The sequence below is a fragment of the Rhinatrema bivittatum genome, chromosome 17 (genome assembly GCF_901001135.1).
Source record: "Rhinatrema bivittatum chromosome 17, aRhiBiv1.1, whole genome shotgun sequence".
Lineage (NCBI taxonomy): Eukaryota > Metazoa > Chordata > Amphibia > Gymnophiona > Rhinatrematidae > Rhinatrema > Rhinatrema bivittatum.
Genome location: NC_042631.1, coordinates 10,204,002 through 10,223,589, shown reverse-complemented (window position 1 = coordinate 10,223,589; position 19,588 = coordinate 10,204,002). Strand labels below are relative to the sequence as shown.

The 19,588-nt window shown below is 42.8% G+C and overlaps 1 protein-coding gene and 2 long non-coding RNA genes across 4 annotated transcripts in view; 1 reads left to right on the top strand and 2 right to left on the bottom strand.

Moving 5' to 3' along the window:
* Positions 1–2,987, bottom strand: part of NAV2 (neuron navigator 2) — a 457,796-nt gene extending 454,809 nt beyond the window's left edge. The window contains exons 1-2 of the mRNA XM_029583047.1: positions 2,865–2,987; positions 557–686 (exon numbers count right to left, since the gene is read on the bottom strand). The gene's annotated coding sequence lies outside the window, so the exon portion shown is untranslated. The remainder of the gene's footprint in view (positions 1–556; positions 687–2,864) is intronic.
* A 280-nt stretch (positions 2,988–3,267) lies between these two features.
* Positions 3,268–9,731, top strand: LOC115079229. Its single transcript, XR_003853226.1, has 3 exons — positions 3,268–3,410; positions 7,262–7,289; positions 9,587–9,731. It is a non-coding gene; the product is annotated as an uncharacterized LOC115079229 (long non-coding RNA).
* Positions 9,732–13,275: 3,544 nt separating this feature from the next.
* On the bottom strand, positions 13,276–19,584 carry LOC115079237. 2 transcript variants are annotated; one of them, XR_003853229.1, is made up of 5 exons: positions 19,409–19,584; positions 18,838–19,009; positions 18,203–18,236; positions 14,483–14,610; positions 13,276–13,696 (listed from the first exon to the last, which is right to left on the bottom strand). It is a non-coding gene; the product is annotated as an uncharacterized LOC115079237 (long non-coding RNA). The 2 variants fall into 2 exon arrangements; XR_003853230.1 differs by lacking the exon at positions 18,838–19,009.
* Positions 19,585–19,588: the final 4 nt, after the last annotated feature.

Below are 19,588 nucleotides of genomic sequence, written 5' to 3'. Positions count from 1 at the left end.
GGGAAGCGAGAAGCCAGCTGTGACTTTCCTCACTGCCAGCTCCATGTGTGGCACCAGTGTCCAACCTACATTAATGCCGAGGGTTTTTACCTTATTTTCCCCTTCTGTTTTTGTTTGGTTTTTTATATATATATATATATATATATATATATATATATATATATACACTGTCTGCTTTTTTCTTACAAGGTTTAAACTAGAAATTGCAGATGTGTGTCTTCAAAGGCTACATCACCTTGCTGTAGGTCAATGTACTCCAGGGCAATAATAAAAGCACATTGTTCCTTCTCCTCCATTTAAGTGCTGCCGTTTCCTATTTATGTGTTATGGTCAACGATGGGTGACAACTGAACATTTTGTTGATGCAGATTGTCCAGTGACTTCATTTGGAAAAAGTTCTGCTCAAGTGTTCCTGGGACCAAACATTCAAAGCCAGCAACTACGAATTGAAATTTTAACAAAATGGAAACATCTAAAACTGAAGAAACTAGTGTTACATCTGAGATACCTACTTCACCATCAGTACAGGAGGAAAAAAGAAAATTCTATTAGTTACCTTTAACATCTCTGATGAGCCTGGTTTGTTACTTTTTTATTTTTTTGCTTTATAACCATTTGTTGCACTAGAATGTATGGGATCAGGTGCAACTGCTCATTTCTTTGTTCAATACTGTGTCCTTCCTGACCTACAGAAGAGATGGATACATTAGTACATTCTATTGCAGAAATAAATCGAGATACAGCCACACACTCACATATACACAAATAAATAGCATGAAATTATAAAAGCCTGATGCTTATAAGAAGTTTTAGGCTGATGTTCATTAGTTGCACATGTCTAGCAGCAAAATGAAATAATTCTTCTGTTAACTTACTGGAATAAAATAGGAGGGGGAAAAAATCTTTCGTTCATTAAGGCTGAGTTACCTAAGCTACAAAATTTAAAGGCACCCAATAAACTGAGCCTAGGAATATTCACTGACCACAACCAAAATATCCCCTAACCAACTTTTTTTTTTTTTTTTTGCAGGAAGAGATAAAATGTAGGTCATATTTCCAGGTTTTCAGGTAGTTACATAGCTGTTACCTACAGACAAGAAATGTTAAAAAACCTTTGCTGCATGTGTCCTTCCAGAATGATCTTAATATTGGGCAAGTATATTTTTTATTCTATAGGTACTTGTTAGACCAGCTTGCAGTGGCAACAGACACATGAAGCTTCAAGCTTTCAAGTGAGTGAGAGAACAGATATACAGAGCCAGAAACTGATGGCAAATAAAGACCAATACAATAACTTTCAGGTTTACCAACAGTCCAAAACTGTAGCCATGGGGTGTTATGAAGGTTTCATTAAGGAAACTTAATACTTAAAAATACCTATTACCCTGGTAAGAAGTACCAGTATAAAGAAGATCTTACATTGATGTTATTTTATTGAATAATCTGGGACAAATAAAGTCCACCAGGCCCATCCATTCTGCCCATGCTCCCTGCCTAACGTAATACAGTCAACCCATTTCTAGCTTTGCTTTGGATTCCCATTACAGAAGAAACTCTATGCCCATCCCGTTATAGCAGAGGTGGTCAACTCCAGTCCCTGAGAGCCATAAACAGGCCAGGATTTCAGGATATCCACAATGAATATGCATGAGATAGATTTGCATACACAGCCTCTATTGCTTGCAAATCTCTCTCATGCATATTTATTGTGGATATCCTGAAAACACTGCCTGTTTGTGGCTCTGGAGGGCCAGAGTTGGCCATCCCTACCAAACAGTCATGAACTTTCCTTGCCCTTTCGTCCCATTATCTCATGGGCTGATCCTGGTGAATATGAAAATAATTCACATAATAAAAAGACACCCAAAATCTAAGTTCTTCTATCACACATGGTGCAAGATACAGAAAATCAAACAAACGATTGTACATTCCTGTAACCTAGTTATTCTGCTAACATCTTTTAACCTAAAATCCCAATGCATGAAAAAATGTACGATAAAAAGGATACAAATCTCAACCAGCAACAATGTTTTGGAGTCTCTGTGGACTAAAAGTTGTTTCAAATGTTTCTCTATCTTTATTTATGTATTTATCACCCTATTCCCATTGATCAGAGCGCATATCGTCTGACCTGCATGGCAGGTGCATCACCCTTTCCCCAAAGAACTAGTAATTTTTGATGGGACACTGTGGTCCTTAAGAAAAGGTTGAAAGAGGCCCTTTTTAAAAGAGATTTTAAATAAAATATCAAATTGCATGCACGCATTATAAAAACTTAAATTCAAGCAGAACGTATGGCATCAAAGCAAAGAATAACCCAGCAAGCGCCCTCTTAATGACCGGAGCGCGGTGTTTTGCGATATGCATCTAAAATAGGGGGGTGGTTTGCAAGCCAGCGATAGGAGAGAAAGGCGATTGCTCCTTACACCGGATAAAGCTCCGAAAAGCGGCGCTGCTTGGGTTCTTAAGCGGTCTACGCACCGCGCAATGCGCTCCTCCGGGCCATCAGGGCGAACACAAAGGCAGCGCTTCCCACTAAGAAAAGTTTGGGGAAGCTGAGTGCGGGCATCCGCGCATCTCTCCTTCCGACCGCCCAGGCACTGTCCCAGCATCAGCGCCTTGAGCGCCTCCGCCCCTTCCCCGGCGGTAGCGGGGGCTGCGTCCCCTTTCCTTGCACCGGCCCCGCTCCCTCCTCTTCGTCGCCGCCTCCGTCTTTAATTGCATTTATTTGAGGAGGGGGGGGGGCAGCTGTTCCTTGCATTTACTGCAGCTCCGCACGTCACGAAGCGCGCGAGCCGAGGATGGATAAACTTTGCCCCCGCGGCCGGCAAGCTCCCCCCCTCCGCCCGCCACCCGGACCTTACCTGCACCCGGGAACAGAGCAGTACCGGCCCGCGCTGCCTTCTTCTTTCCGCGACCCCCCGCGCGCGCGCCTCAGACAGAGCCCGAGCTCACCACGGCTCGCGCCGGTGCCGCAACCAGCGCCGGGGCACAGAGCGCTCGCCGCCCCGCCCACCCCCCGCGTCGCCTAGACAACCGACTCCCACCCGTCAGAGGGCGGTCCGGCAGCCAACCAGACGCCGGGCTCGGGCCTCGTCGGCGAGGGTTGGGCCAATCAGAGCGGGCTCGCTACTTCTCCCTCCCTCTGGCCTCTCATTAGCCACCGAGCGCGAGCGGGGAGCGCGGGCTTGTGGTCCTCAGCGGTCCCCGCTGTGCGGCCACGTCTGCCTTCTCGCCCCTGGCTTTATACGTAACGGGTGAGCTTCCGCTGCCCAGGCCATGGGCGAGAGTCGCACTCATCGCCCAGTGCCCACCTCCAGGAGCACCCCCACCCCCGATTGCAAGGTTCGGAAAGCGAGACCGGCATCCCTGGCATGGAGGGGGTGGATGCTCCGCTTCCTGCGCTGCTAGTAAGTCAGAACTACCTAAGGCTTAGCACCCTCCGTAAATCATCTCATTATTTAAAAAAAATGTAAATTCATTCTTAGCCTCTTATAGGGGAGGCTTTTTATAGTGCAAATACTGCACATCCTATAAGCAGGGCAGATGGAGGAAGCTAAGCACATCCACTGATAGCGCGCTTTCCCCATCGACCCTTTTGGGTTTGTTTGTTTTTTACAGGTACAGGGGTGGTATTTGCAAGCAGGTAGATGCTTCATTGATTGTGTTTGTTCTGTCACAGGAGTTACCACAAATATATTGCTAGTCTTGCTGTTTTAAGTCCATTCGTCGACATGATCAGCATTAGGTTTGTTGTTTTCCCATTTTATTAGCCAGGTAGACTAAAGAAAGCTATGGCGATCCCTAGGAATTAGATCTACCAGGCACCTATGACCTGGATTGACCACTGCCAGAGACAGGTTGCTGGGCTTGATGGACTTTGATCTGACCCAGCATGGCAAGTCTTCTTAAGAACATAATTTTTTAAATAATTTCCAAATGTCAACTCAACTGAAATTCATCAGATACGTATTAAAGAATATTTAACAGCTTGCTCTAAATTAGGTAACACAATAATAACGGGAGATTTCAATTACACCAATATTGATTGGATTGAGGTCTCACTGGGACAGGGTACAGTTTCTAGATGCTATAAATGACTGCTTTATGAAGCATGTGGTCTTGGAACAGACAAGAATGAGAATTACTCTAGATCTAATCCTCACTACAATGCAGGATCTGGCACAAGGGATAATGGTGGTGGGGCCACTCGGCATTGGTAATCATAAGATAATGAAATTTAACAGTCACTGAAGGAAGGACATTAAGGAAAGCTACTGCATTTAACCTTAAAAATGAGGAAATTAGAAAAAAAATGAAAAGCAGCTGCAAAAGTTAAAAGTTTGCATGCGGCAGGGATGCTGTTTTAAAACAGCAGCTTAGAAGCCAGACAAGATGTATTCCATGCATTGAAACAGAAAGAATACCGAACTGCCACCAGTGTAGTTAAATGGTAAGGTGACAAACAGCTATTAAAAATCAAAAGGACATCTTTAAAAAAAATTGGAAGATAGATCCAAATGATGAAAATATGAAAGAGCAAGCTGTCATAAAAGAGAATTTGAAAAGAAGCTGCCTTGTGCTTTCTGCTCCACCAGTCAAGAACGTGTGGGTTTATTTCCCTCAGCCAGCACTTGGAACCAGATATAGTCAGTGGTCTCTGCCTTCAGCTATTGGATGGATGGTTATGGACTCTTGAACTGTGAGGAAATCAGTTGGCCCATTAGATGACAGAGGGACAAAAGGGGCATTCAGGGAAGACAAGGCCATAACTGAAAAACCAAACTAGATTCCTTGTTTCAGGCACTGAAGAGGGTGTTGGAGATAATTCCTTGAGAGCAATGATTCAGAGAAACTGAATCAAATCACTCTGAACTGGGAAGATATAATAGAGCAAATCAATAGATGAAAAAGTAACAAATCACCGTGATCAGATGATATACAGCCCAGAGTTCTGAAAAAACTAAAAAATGAAAGTGCAGACTTATTACTGGTAATCTCTAATTCCTCATTCACATTGGCTACAATCCTGGCCAAAGTAATACCAAAAAGGTCTCAAAGGATGATCCAGGAAACTACAGACTGCTGAGCCTGACATCAGTGCCAGGCAAAATGGTAGAAACTATACTGAAAAACAAATTATTGCCCATATGGATAGACACAGACTAATGGGGCAGAGCTAAACATGAATATAGCGCAAAAAAAAAAAAAAAAGATCTTGCCTTACAAATCTGTTAGGTTTTTGTGAAGGGGCCTAATAATGTTGATAAGGATTAATCAGATGATATAGTGCATCGGGATTTTCAGAAGGCATTTGACAAAGTCCCTAATGAGAGACTCATAAGGAATTAATAACTAGCGAGATAGGTAACAATGTCCTATTGTGGATTGTAAACTGGTTAAAGGAGAGGAAATAGAGAGTAGGAATGGATGGTCAGTTTTCTCAGTGGAGAAGGGTAAACAGTGGAGTGTCTCAGTGCTTTTTAATATATTGATAAATGATCTGACAAAGGGAGCAATGAGTGAGGTGATAGAGTTTACAGTCACAAAATTATTCTGAGTTGTTAAATCAAAAGGGGATTGTGAGAAATTGTAGGAGGACCTTATGAGACTGGGGGACTGGGCATTCAAATGGCAGATGAAATTTAATGTGGACGAGTGCAAAATGATGCACATAGTAAAAAAATAACCCACACTGTAGGCACACGGTCAGATTCCATATTAGGAGTTACCACCTAGAAAAAGATTCTGGGTGTCATCGTGAACTTTTATCCTCTGTTCAGTGTGCGGTGGTGGTCAAGATAGCAAACAATGTAGGGAATTATTAGGAAAGGAATGAGAATAAAAAGGAGAATGTCATAATGTCTCTATATCGCTTCATGGTGAAACCACACCTAGAATACTGTGTGCAATTCTGGTTGCCTCATCTCAAAAAGGATATAGTTACACTGGAAAAGGTTCAGAGAAGGGCTACCAAAATGATAAAGGGGATAGAACGGCATGTTCAGGAATTGGTTATTTACTCTTTCAAAAAATACAAAGACCAAGGGGACAGTCCATGAATTTAGTAAGTAGCACATTTAAAATAAATTGGAGAAAATTTGTTTTTGCTTAATGCATAAACTCTGGAATTCATTGCTGGAGGATGTGGTAAAGGAAGTTAGTGTAGCTGGGTTTAAAAAGGGGTTGGACAAGGTTCCTGGAAGAGAAGTCCATGAACTGTTAATCAGGTAGACCTGGGGAAAGCTAATATTCCCTGGGTGTTAGCAGCATGTGATCTATTTACTGTTTGTGATCTTGCCAGGTACTTGTTACCTAGATTGGCCACTGTTGGAAACCAGATACTAGGCTTGATGGATCCTTGGTCTGACCCAGTATGACAAGTTCTTATATAATGGCAAAAGGTAAATAGTGGAATACGCCAGGGATCTGTACTGGAACCGATGCTTTTTCATATTTTTATAAATAATTTGGAAAAGAGTGCTAAGTGAGGTGATCCAGTTTGCAGACTACCCAATTATTCAAAGTTGTTAGAGCACAAACTCATTGTGAAGAATTGCAAGTGGACCTTGTGAGACTGGGAAATTAGACATCTAAATGGCAGATGAAATGTAATATGGATTAGTGTAAAGTGATGCCTTTAAGGAAGAATAAATTGTAGGTAAACATTGCTGGGTTCCATATTACTTATCTTGCAATCAAGCTATGGAATCTTACCAGTGCATGTGGTGAAGGCAAGTAGTGGAGCGTGGTTTAAAGTAGGTTTGGACAATTTTCTAGATGAAAAGTCCATAACACATTATTAGTCACATAGAAAAACTATTGCTATCCCTGGGAGTGAGTAACAGGAAATAGATTTATTTTATAGAATCTGCCTGGCAATTGTTGGAGACAAGATGCTGGGTTGGTGGACCTTGGTTTGAACCAGCAGGGCATTTCCTGTTTATGTTAGAAGAAGAACCTTGGAATTGATGTGGACAATACATTGAAATCCTCGGCTCAGTATGCAGCAGCAGACAAAAAAGCAAATAGACTGTTAGAAATGGAAAATTAAAACAGAGGATATCATAATGCCTCTGTATCAATCTATGGTGTAATTGCATCTTGCGTATTGCGTGCAGTTCTGGTTGCTCCATCTTAAAAAAGAAATAGTGGAACTAGAAAAGGTACTGACCCAGTACTGGTTTCTTATGTATGTTTCTTATTTTTCTTAATTATCACCATTGAGACCAAGCTTAGTTTATTTATGTTTGCTTTACAGATACTCCCAAGATTGTTTCCCTTCTTAGGTATGTAATCTCCTACAATTTTTTACCATAAAATGTTTTGAAAACCTACATTTATCTGTAACTAAGAATTAGAGTTCTCTGACTCATTGGTTCTGATCAGAATTAGATAAATGGTGAGCTCATGTGATGCGGTCATATCACGGAGGGGGAGCGGTATTCTGAAGAGACATCGCTCCCTCGTTGAGTTGGTCCCACGCCATTTCTCAATTAGATACCAACCTACTCTTTATCCTAAAAATATATATATATAACCACTGATTAAGCCCAGCTACCTCTTCCGGAATGTCTGTGCTCAAGAATATGCCCTCCTGTGCTCTATTTAAAAATACAAATAAACTCCAATTCCCATTACCTCATTACTTCTTCACTTACTCTGTATTAAAACCCACTGAAAGGCTACAGCCAGGAACAACAGCCTCAGACAATCTGCTTATGCTGCCTGTCAGAAACTGAAGCTCGGGGCCACTTGCTAATCGTTGTAGGGGGTTCTTCTGGGCTTTTAGAGCTTTGATTGGTTAAAGCAAACTCACTCTATTAAACAGAAAAGTTGATTGGTCATTCATATTTTGCATCCGATTTTCCTTCCCACCTTGATGTTACAGAATTCCAGCCAATCAAATGGTTTGCCTCCCTGCTCAGCTACCCATCAGAGCTCCTGCACTAATAGTTAGCTCTTATTTTTATCTTCACTTGGGGAAAATCACAGCCAATCGAAAAGTACATCTGTTTAAGCTTTCAAGCAAATATTTTTTCTAAAGGAATTGCTGCTGTAAGAAATTATTCAACTAAAATCATTAAATTTAACAATAAAACAACTAAAGGCTAGATTCCACCAGTGTATCCATGGATCTTCAGGAGCTCAGTAAAATGACCTCCAGAGTTTAACACATTTTTAACTCCAGTTTAATCAAATTAATGTTTTGTTGCCAGCCAACTGTCATGTTTCCCCCCATAGAAATAAATAGATCGTTATCAACATCACTAAGCAATTTTAAAGACACCAAACCTTTTAAACTGACAGAGGGATGAGAATCGGCTCTTCAGAGGATTCATTTAATAGATTTCTGCTGTCTTTCCACTACAATCACTTCTTGAGGTTTGTTCTTCATCCACGTGTACATTCAAAGTCTTAACGTTGTACGTTTTTGGAGAGCAGCACAAGACTGTTGGTCGAGATTATTGTTGTGTCTTTTGAGTTTATCAAAATGAAATCCCCATCACTTCTGTTTTTCCCTTGTAAGGTGCACGCAGAGAAGCTGCCAAAGAAACGATTAAAGGAGCGTAATAGAGGAGAAAGGCCTGATAGCACTTGGGTCCACAGAAAAAGCTTGCACGTTCCCTTTTTACATTACATTCCTTACAAATTTCAGGAGGAGCTCTCCTCCCCCATCCAGCCCTCTGAATGATACAACTGCAGGAGAGTATACTTCATTAATTGAAATTATACCCTAAGGAAAACCTAGATCGATCGCTTCCATTTCAGAAAAGACTGCCCAAATGTCACATAAACAGATAGATCTATGGGTCTACTCAGATGCTTTCCTAGTATCCAGAGATATCTTCCGAGAATGGACATGCTGCCCTCTGCCTAATTGTACCGTATAACGTGTCACGAGCATCCAACGGTGTCAGCAAAGTCATGGGGTCCGGCTGAATAGTCTGTAGTCTGCATGTACCTAAAAGAAGACTTCTAAAATGAGCTAGAGAGGTGCATCTAGCTCGTCTTAGCTGGTAAAGTATGGCTAATAAAACCTGCTATACCATGGGAACCCGAAAATATTTCCTGTGTGTATGACCTCTGCAGAGAAACCAGAAGTACAGTGCAGAATGAAAACCAAGAAGCCCGTCACTGTGATCGAGACTAGTGCATGACTTTCAGTCTCTCATTCCTGAACTGCTTGAGTTTTAAGCTGGTGCACAGGCGCTCTGGGGCAGATTCAGCGAGGAGGAGGGGCCAAGATTGATTTTTGTGCAGCCTGATGGCCCACCACCATGTACTGATGGATGGGGTCTCAGAGGAACCTGTCCATCTGTTCTTCAGCTCTGATGCATTTGGGAGCCACAGATGTCAGGAAGAGGGGAGCAAAGAGCTGCGGAATGGATAATCCCATGCTGTGTTTTAGCAAGAATTCGAACACGTACAAAGGCAGGTGTTAAACCAGCTACAAAGTCTCATAGCTACTAGGGAGAAGCAAAGCCAGTGTTATTTATAACATCAGAAGCTGGTAAATCACAGTCATTGGATTTTAGAACATGGGAGAATCAGAGTACAAAATCTCTTCTCTTTGTTTCTGCAGGGGAAACTTTTTGCCTTGCTGCAACGCAGGGCAGATCATTCCCACCGGACACTTCCAGAGTCATGGGAGAGCCTCCTCTGCGGGTAATACGCACGCTGGCGAGTCCTTTCCTGCTGTCGACACGAGTCCATGGAAGTGTTTGAGGTTGGCACGGGGGAAAGGCTGGCTTCCGTGAGAGCAGCCGACCGGGGGTATGCATTAGAGAGAAATATTCTAATTTATTCTATTTGGATTGTTTTATGATATTTTGTAAATTGTTTTGTTGTTATAAGATGCTGAGGCTTCTGAGAAAGGCGAGAAACAAATGTCAAATATAAATGTAGTAAGACCTGCACGACTCTTAACCCTTGAATTATCATAAGCTGAAAAATCGTCTTGGGTCGATTATCTGCCTTTGCTAGCTGAGTAGAAAAATGCGCTTTCTTATCCTTCCTGTAGCCGTCCTGTAGCCGTCAAGCCGAGCAACTTCTCAGAGGCTTTGCTTTGCTGCCACAACCTCTTGCGACGGTAAACGTAAGCCTTTGTCATCCCAAGGAAAACTTCTCTTAGGATTGTAGTAGAGCACCTTATGGCTGCTGTAATGGCTAAATACTGATAAGTGTCTAATAAAACATCCCCGAATGGGTAGAGATGGCCTGCACTAACTTTTCAGATTCCTTGTAGAAGCTCCAGACGTCTGAGGGATAACCACTACCATGGAACAAGTAATTAGAGCATGGTCCGACCAAAAGGACCCGGGGATGAAATACATAAATATGCTCAAGCTTATGACCTGCCTTAGGAGTAGAAACGTTCACCAGTTGAAGAAAACCAGCAATAAATATCAGAAACAACTTCCCTCTGCCCCCCCCCCCCCCCCCCCGCTGGAGATTTCAGAATAAACATGGAAGTCCCCAGATAGGACCGATTGCCAGAAATGGCTGGATCTGCAGTAAGGTCACATAATGCTTCATAAGAGGTCTGGGTCAGCGCCAGGCAGTAGGCGGAAAGTATTGCTAAGGTGGAACAGCAACCCATCAGATACAACTAGGAGTTCAGCCACCTTCTAAGGTAAGTGTAGTGTGTTCTGCAACACCCCTGCCTTCTGAAACCACTGAAAGCCCAGAGGGCTAATCTGGAAAAATGTAACATAGTCTGTCCCCCACCCAGTTCTAACAATTGACTGGTGTCATAATAAAGTAATGCTATTTTATTCTTAACGGATCTAGAAGTGAAGTGTGTCAAGCAAATAGTTGCTTCATATAGGACGTATCAAGAGGAGGCTCACCAGAACGCCTATAAAAAGGTAGAAGACATCCAGGCTGAGTGCTAAACTTCCCTTGCCCCCTTCTGTGATCCCACGGTCACAAAAATCTAGAACAAATATAAATCAAGAACAGATTCGCAGCTTGAGAGTTGCAAAGAGTCCCCCGAAGGGGCAAGCCCCTGTGATGTCACACTGTCCATGGGGGTCTGCCTTCTGGCGGCTCTTGGTGGCCAATGACATCAGCTGGGGAGGCAGGACCAGAAGGCAAAGGGCTAAGGCACCTGCAGAGGTGGGCGAAGCCTCAGGACCCTCTCAAAGTTAATCCAGTCCTTTACAGGTACATTTATTTCACTAAAAGTTGCAACTAAGCTTTTTCAAGTAGATTGACCAGAAGGTGACAGATCCTTGACACTCAATGCATAGACATCACTTTGATTTTTGTTAGACTTAAATGTGATCTACCTTCCCTAATCCATGCACAATTGGTAGATGCTCATTTGAGACTCAGGAATGTTTTTCTACTGCTTAGCAAAGCGTAGCATAGCTTAGGAACCCTGTAACGGTTTTATGAAAAGTAGACTTTCTAATATGAAAATAACTATCAGCAGTAAGTATTATCTTCATTTTGCTTTATCAAAACCAAGAACATATTAATAGAAACTTAAATGTGGAGACGTGTTATGAAGACATAAAGGTCAGCAAAGATGCAATTAATAATTGTTTGTTGACTTAAGTTGTGATGTGCAGTAATGTGTTATTAGTGAATAGCCCCCATCACGCATAATAGGAGCCTCAATAAATAGCACTCGTTAACGTGTCACTGCACAATGATTCATTTATTAATAATACTAAGGCTCTGCTTCTCAATCCAGTACTTGCGACTCACCTAGCCAATCAGGTTTCCACAATGAATATGCATGAGTTGAATATGCAAACATAGCTCATGCATATTCATTGTGAATATGCTGAAACCCTGTGTGTCCCAGGGACTAGGCTGAGAAGCCCTGGTCTAAGGCCTGCTTCACTAAACTTTCTTTTCCCATAGACACAGAATGGAAGAAAAGCCTTAGACGGTCACTTTCAGACCAGCGTATGGGCGCATATTTGCACGAATACATCGGCCAGCGCCCAAGGACACAGCTGTTCTATAACTTGCATGTGTATATGGACGCATGTTATAAAATTGTCGGGCCACACGCCCGGGTGCCACATTTTAAGTGAGCATGCGTAAGTGCACGCAAATGTGGCTTCTATCGCATAAATCGGGAGATTTTAAAAAGGGCGTGTGCCAACACCAATTCCAGTTTTACCAGTTCAGAGAGATCCTCTAAACGCCCCCAGTTAATAGTCTTCATTCCCCCGTTATCTCCAATCCTTAAAACCCTGCAGATGTGCCTGTTTATCTTTATTTTATAACTTACACGGTATCCGCAGCAGAAGTAAAGTTACGCGGCAGGGGGCCTGAGTGCATGCCGGCTCGCGTAAGTATTTACTGCACATCTCAGCTTCATGCCTCGAAATGCCCATTACCTGCCCAGATCACACCCACACCGGGCCCCCTATTTTTTGAAAACCTCTGAGATCGGCATGTAAATGCCGCAGTGCGCACATCTGGGCAGCTTTTAAAGTCTGCTCGGCCCCCACAAGCCCAACGTATTCACGCCTCGCCTAATTAATGCATGCGGCAGGCTTTTAAAATTCACCTTTAGCGAGCTGATGCCGCAGTCTCTTGTATTTATTTATTATGGATGGATCTGAAAAGCAGAATATAAATTTAAAAAAGAAATCAAAACGGTCTTTTTTGCTAAAAAGTGAAGGCAAAGGAATATTTAAGATGAAAACAAAAAATTTTAGAAGGATGAAGTTTGTCAAACTAAGAGCCCTAAAGCTATTGCATTCTTCACCCATCAACAAGACCTCTTTTTACCCCTCCCATCCTCCTCTTGGTTCAAACATAACCTTTCAGTGTTCCCTGTGAAACTATAATGGAGGATTGTTCCCAGAGGAAGGAAAAAGAAAATCCGGGTGAATCTATACCAATTGCTTTGTTCAGAGAAGGCAGGAGATAAGAATTCTCTAAGAATCTTGTGTTCTCAGATTTTCAAAAGGAAAACAATCCCCCTTACGATTTGGCAGTAGTAACTGGGCATTTGGAGTCTTCTGTCCACATTTCAGCCACAAAATTGTCCAGCTCCAACTACCGTGTTTGAATGACACTCTGTGCATTTATGCTGTACATTTAGGCTCCTGTTTTGAACCCTTCTGGCCTTAGAAACAATCTCCATATAAACTTAAACGAGGGGTTCCTAGTATTATATTTACTTCTGAGCACATAAGAACGTGTTAGCTCAAGAGGTCAGCCCTGTTGTCTCTGTAAAATATTCTGGGTAGATTCATACCAAGATGATGTACTTCATAAACAATCAGTATGCAGTGATTATTTTTCAATGTATACTTTATTGAATTTTTTAAAACAATAAGCACTATCATTGCAATACAATACAAATTAGCAGATAAAAGTCTACAGAGGGAAGAGCAAAATTTAGTAACCAAATACCATCACAGGAGAGCAATGACACACAATACACACACACATATTGGCAGGAATAAAAGGGAGCCCCAATCTTATCAAACAGCCCATATTAAAATAAAATAAGTTAACCTTGTTGGCCCTACACAGATTTCCCTGCGATTCATCAATAGTCTAACACAGGCTTCCGCATTTACAAACGTTTCTGAAACAAAGCATATTTTTCTAGAGTTCATTTTTCCATAGCATGGATCTCCCAAATCTTAGTCACCCACTCATTTGTTCTTGGGAGCATCGTTGTTCGATTTGACTGGTACTGCAGTCCTCTCAGCCACTAGAATAAAAGTGATTAGCATCGATCATCCGATAAAATGTATTTCATGAACAATCCTAATTGGAAAGTTTCAGGAAAAGGATAACGTATTTAGTGATTTTAAACAATACGTTCCCAGGCAACTGCAAGAGGTCCTTGTTTATAAACTACAATTGAGTTGTGTCCAGAAGCATGCACAACTGGTGTGTATATTTATAAATAAAATTCTTTTTGCTAACGGCTATTGACCAGTATATTGTCTGCCACACATTGTTTTTGTTGTATTGTAGATAAAGAAAACATTTTTCAGTCATTAAAAAACTAGCTGAGATCGAGTTAGGGCTGTAAGAATGGCACAGAGTCACCTCTGTTATTATTTTGTGCAGATAATCACCAGTTTTGCTCATTTGACTTTTTTGTTGTCCATCTTCTGCTACAGAGTTTGAGATTTTTGGACTCACATGGGAGGTGGCATTGGGATCAAGACGTGATGAGCTCAAATTCCACACCCCTATTATTTCTCCAATCATTTTGGGCTTATTCTGCAAAATTCCCGAGTCACGGGAAGGACCAGATATCTGGATATGCACTGCCTGCACTTTGTCAAATTACGAACAGCTATTCCAGCCAGCTGGCAGGATATTCAGCTCTGCTTTGTGGGCATTTACTCCTGTTCTTCTTTTTTTCCCCACACGCTCACTCTAAAACTTTCCATAAGAGACTAGATGGAGGCAGTTAAACAATCTTGGTCACCTAACAGTTCTTCATGTTGTAGGACTTCCTATAGATCTAAGTATTATTTCTCACCTTTAAAATCCCTTTTCACAAGAGTCCAGCTTGTCTGTGGGGTTGCCTTGATGTTTTGTTCCTTTCCTGAAGCTTATTACAGTCCACAGATGTGCTACTGCCAGTCCCGTACGTTTAGCTAGCCTATCCTATGGACATTCATAACAGTGCAATATTAGAGACGCCATCTAATTTATTTAAAGCACCATGCGCACAATAAATCAGGTTAATGCAGAACCACTGCAACACTAAAGCACTCCTTCAAATATCATGGATGCTGTATTATCTTTGTATGGTCTGCTGAATTTTTTTGGAAAAAAGCACCCCAACTTCCTTAGAGTTAAGATTTCTGAGTGTCTTCCAGGAAGGGTTGAAAAGCTGTTCCCCACCCCCCCTGTATTCCTGTTTCTCTGTTTCCAGAGGTGTCCCAGATCTCACGAATTCATTGCTCTGCTTCTCATATTAGCAGCAAAGAGGCTTTTCAGAGAGTAGAGGGCAAGAAATCCAAAGATCACCCTAAAAGCAGCTTCGCCTGGGCAATCATTGAAGCAGGCTGCTTTAAATGTGGCAAAGAAAACAAATTAGCATTTCGGGGAGGAAGTTTGAAAAAAAAAAAAAACAACCTCTTGGAATGGAAGCCAAGGTGTTAATTTGTTTGGGAATCTGAGTTCCTTGAATACATTTCACCTTGCATCAGGAGGCTCTGACACAAATTAATTCAAATCGAACCATTTTTAGAGAATCATGTAATAATTAAATGCAAATAAATGAAATTAAAAGAAAATTGAACCAGAGCTTTCCATAACACGACTTCATCTGATTTGATTTTACCCAGTAATGAATAAAAAGGTTGTTGGGGGGGTTGTACGTAGTGCTTGTCGGAAACATGAAGGAACAGACTCTGCGAGTGCCATCTACTGGTTACTGACCAATACGCAACGGCAGGAGGAAGCTGAAAGGCTACCTAGGGGCCAGCTGGGGAAAAAAAAAAAAAAAGACCTTGATTGCATAGAAAGAGTGGGAATAGTATGAGCTCATAACATCACACTGAAGGCAATTCAGAAGTCTTAGTGCTGCAGGAAGAGGTGCCAGTGTAACCTGCACTGCACCATCTCTGCACGCCATGCTCTTGTGGGACTCCAAAATAAAACCACGGGATTCGCGCCGGTTGAGTCAAACTGTCTCGTTTATTTTCTCACAGATGAAGACTCCGGTTAGGCGGTAGCTGTTCTCAACTCAAATCAAATCCCCAAACTGCCAGTACAATCAAGTGATATTTATTGCTGTCTGATGCAATCTGATCATCCACATCGGGCAATGTTGCTGACGCAGTCGGATTTCATGAATAGTAGAGTAATGCCAACCTCATGGTACTCATGAGAAGATGGTTTGCTCCATGCCTCAATAGGAGAATGCCAATTCCCTGGAGCTTACAGTTACACTACAGGGACTCGTGCCCTCTAAGACTGCCCTCTGGACAGAGGCATCATGCCTGATCCAAAGTTCTCCCACTAAACTTGGAAGTACATCTCGGTGGTGTGCAGTGCAAATGAAGGCAGACAGGAAGATACCAATTCAAATCTTCTTTGTGTATCAGATAATCAGCCATCATAGTAGGAACTACCACTTTTGTTAACCTCCCTTGCCTTCGGAATAAGCATGTGGCTTTAGAACTTAAGTCCAATCAACGATATTTTTTAGAAAATATTTTTTTTTGCAATTAAAATTTGGAATTTGCTCAGATAAAACAACCACCACCACCCTGTCCAAGCCACCTTACACATCTCAAGGGCTCTCTGGGGGAACTGAGCCACCAGCTTTACGAAAACTCCCTTGCTGTCCAAAGATGATTCACTGCCAAGGGTCACCAACCCCCTGCTCATCCACCTCAGCCAGGGAGGATGGACCCACCAGGCCCTGACAAACTTTCTGCAGGAGCAGTCCTAACTTTTTTTCACTCCAGACTGCAGGTTTTACCTCTGCTGGAGACAGAGAAATACTGAGAGACTGCAGGTGGCACTCTCCAACATGTAGCAGGGAGGCAAAGCCCAGGAGCCTGGACTGATTTAGGGTAGGATCAGTAACACGCAGATCATTTTTCTTAGCATAAGGTAAACCAGCTTTTCCTTGCATTCGTATCCGTTACTCCTCCTTCCGGTTTAGTAACACTTTCCACTCCCACAAAGTGCCCTTGCCATTTGGGCCACGAAGCTTGGCCCACCCTCTTCCGGCTGGCGGGAACGAAGCCCACCCACCAATGTCCCAAACTGCGGGCAGCATTTCTAAACGTGGTTCTTGCTGCTGGAGAGACATCGTGCACGGCCAGAGCAGAAGATCCTGGGCATCGTGGAAGTCAAAGTTGATTCTAGCCCAGCACTCACTGTTTTGGGTTTTTTAAAGCAGGAGGTTTGATTTCTTTTGTGTTTTTGTATACACCAAACTGCGACTGGAAATGGATTGCTTACTACTTGCCCTGGGTGAAGAGGGGATGCTTATCGTGAGTAGTTCAGGGGAGAGGCAGAACATGACTGATGGATTATGATAATGCGGTGTTGGCTCAATGGTGCCCTCCCAAGTTTGAATATTGGGCACCAGCCTAGGCAGGGAAAAGAAGACGAGAGGAAGCAGTGACTTACAAAGAATCTGTCTACACTAAAGGTTAGTCCCCCAGCCAGGTGGCTGTGAATATTTATTATTATGCCCTGAAGATCTTCAGAGCTCCAGGAGATGCCTGAACTATCCGATCTCTCTTGGACAGGAATTATTGATCCCGGTAATTATTAATCTTAGGTGACTAATGTCCATATGGATTTTTCACTCAGGCTCTCTTAGATAATATGGAGTAGGTAATGGAGGAACCTGTACAGCAGGAAAGTCATAACAGCAATGGATCTGGTGGCCCTACTTAAAGCATGCATCACCACATTTAAATCTTTCTCCCCAGTTTAGCACAGAAATTCAGCAGACTAGATAGGAAATGGCACACAGTCCATGCTGAAGCAGATAAATAAGGGTTGGGGGTTTGTTTGTTTTTTTAAGGAGTATGATGAAGGAAAAAATCTTTTTCTGATAGAATAATTAATGGGAAATATTTAGTACATTTTCTGTTGCCACAGTTAACAGTGGGCATGCACATCTAGGCTCACTAGGTTGGAGCCAGACACTGGGATTCTGCATGAATTTCCAAGTCTCCAGGCAAATACTAGAAAGTTCCAGGTGCTTTAACCCCGTAAAATGGAGGCCAAACATAAGAGACGCTCACAGTTATTCTCCCCAGCCCCTGAAGACATTTTAATGTCAAAATGGTGACAGCGTCGGGTGCTATTTTCAGCCGGAGTACAATACGGGATAAGCTCAGCTATCAAAGACTTCAGGATGTGTTTGTTGAATAAAAGCCTGAGTGGGTATAAGCCAGGAAGAAGTCCTTGTTTGTTAGGGACAGGTTTATCACAAGTTCCAAACTTGCAGTGCTGTAGGGGATGAACAGACCGGGTCCAGGGCCTTCTCTTTTGTTGCACCAATGATGTGGAACTTGTTGCAAAAGGAGAAAGATATCAAAGCGTTTAGGCATCAGATTAAGGAGATACGGTTTAAAGAAGCCTTTGGAGACTTTTTGAATTACTAATTTGTTTGTTTACATATGTTGAATTTTATTCTATTATATATTTATGTATGTAATTTTGTAATCCACATTAACAAATAAATAAGTACTTGTACTAAGTAACAAATATTGTAACTCACCGCTGATGCTTTGGGAGAAGGATAAAGACTTTTTCTGTATCAAAAGAAAAAAAATTAAGAAAAATCAAACATAGAATGCAGGTCTGCAATTGAAATCCATAGCCATTAACACAGGGGCTTTTTGTTTATGTGACATTTCCAGAGAGGTCCATAATTCAGCCAGCGTAAAGACCTAGCTCAGGACCAGGCAAGGGAAGAGGCGGCGACCCCCACGGAGTTGAGGCCGGGGGCTGCTTTCCAAGCAGGGTGGAAGTTCCCAATGCAGAGGACGGCTCCGCCTGCTTGGACCCAAAACGTTTTTTCCACTTTGTCAAGACAGGCCAGGCGACCCTTGGGCGTCATCTGGGCACAGAGATCGAGACGCGGACATCGTGAGAAGCCCCCAGGCAAAGGACACAGACCTCGTGGGGGGGTCTGTGATGGACATGGTCCGTGGACACTGGGGTCATCGGCAGAAGCTGGTTGATGCCATGGGAAAAAAAAAAAGCACGGCATCCGGTCGATGGTCGGCAGACACCGGGAGGAAAAGCCATCTGTAATCTACCGGAAAGGTAAGAATACTTATCCATCACTGCACGAGGAGGGTGAAAGACTCTACGCGATGCGTGGAAGCGGAAAAACCACTTTTAACTAACCAAAAAGAAGCATGAGCTCCTAAGACTGCGAGGCAAGAGACCCCCACGTGGTTGACGGCATGCTCAGTGCTGGGCTCCATCCGATGATGTCACCCATGTGTGAGGACTGCCATCCTCCTTGTCCTTGTCGGACAGTCGTCAAGACAGTTACAAGGGTTAGGTTGGTGAAGACCTGAATGCAAGAAGGGGGAAATGAAATTATGGACAAGGAACGGTGAGAAGTTTTGCACACCCCCCTTTCCCTGCTAATCTAGGCAAATCTGAGCTGAAATATGCCCCAGTATGTGTACCTAGCATTAAAGGTTCCAGTACTGTTTTCTTGTAGTCTTGTTTCTGCTGTAATGCCAGTAGCCATATTTCATCATGGTGTGGAACCCCGTGAATGAGAGGAGTGCTTTATTATCCTAGAGGTTTCTAAGGCCTCCCAAGAGTTTGGATTTATATCAAAAGCCTCCATATCCTACTTTAATAAAAACACAAAACTCTCCGGTCAAAATGGTACAAGATAGTGATAACAGCAAGGTAGAATTACAGAAACCTAACAGCACAATTGGCGGGTTCCGGTTCTTACGGCATTTCTGACGTTTCTATAGCACAATCCTCGGCAGAGGCGGCTCCCTCTTGCACAAATCTTTTCCCTTCCCTTTCAAAAGGCGCCAGGGCCCGGGACCGCCAGCGATTCAATTTACGCGCGCTACCTCGCGCCCAACTCCCGGAAAGCAAACCCGAACTTTGGCGGCTTCCTATTGGT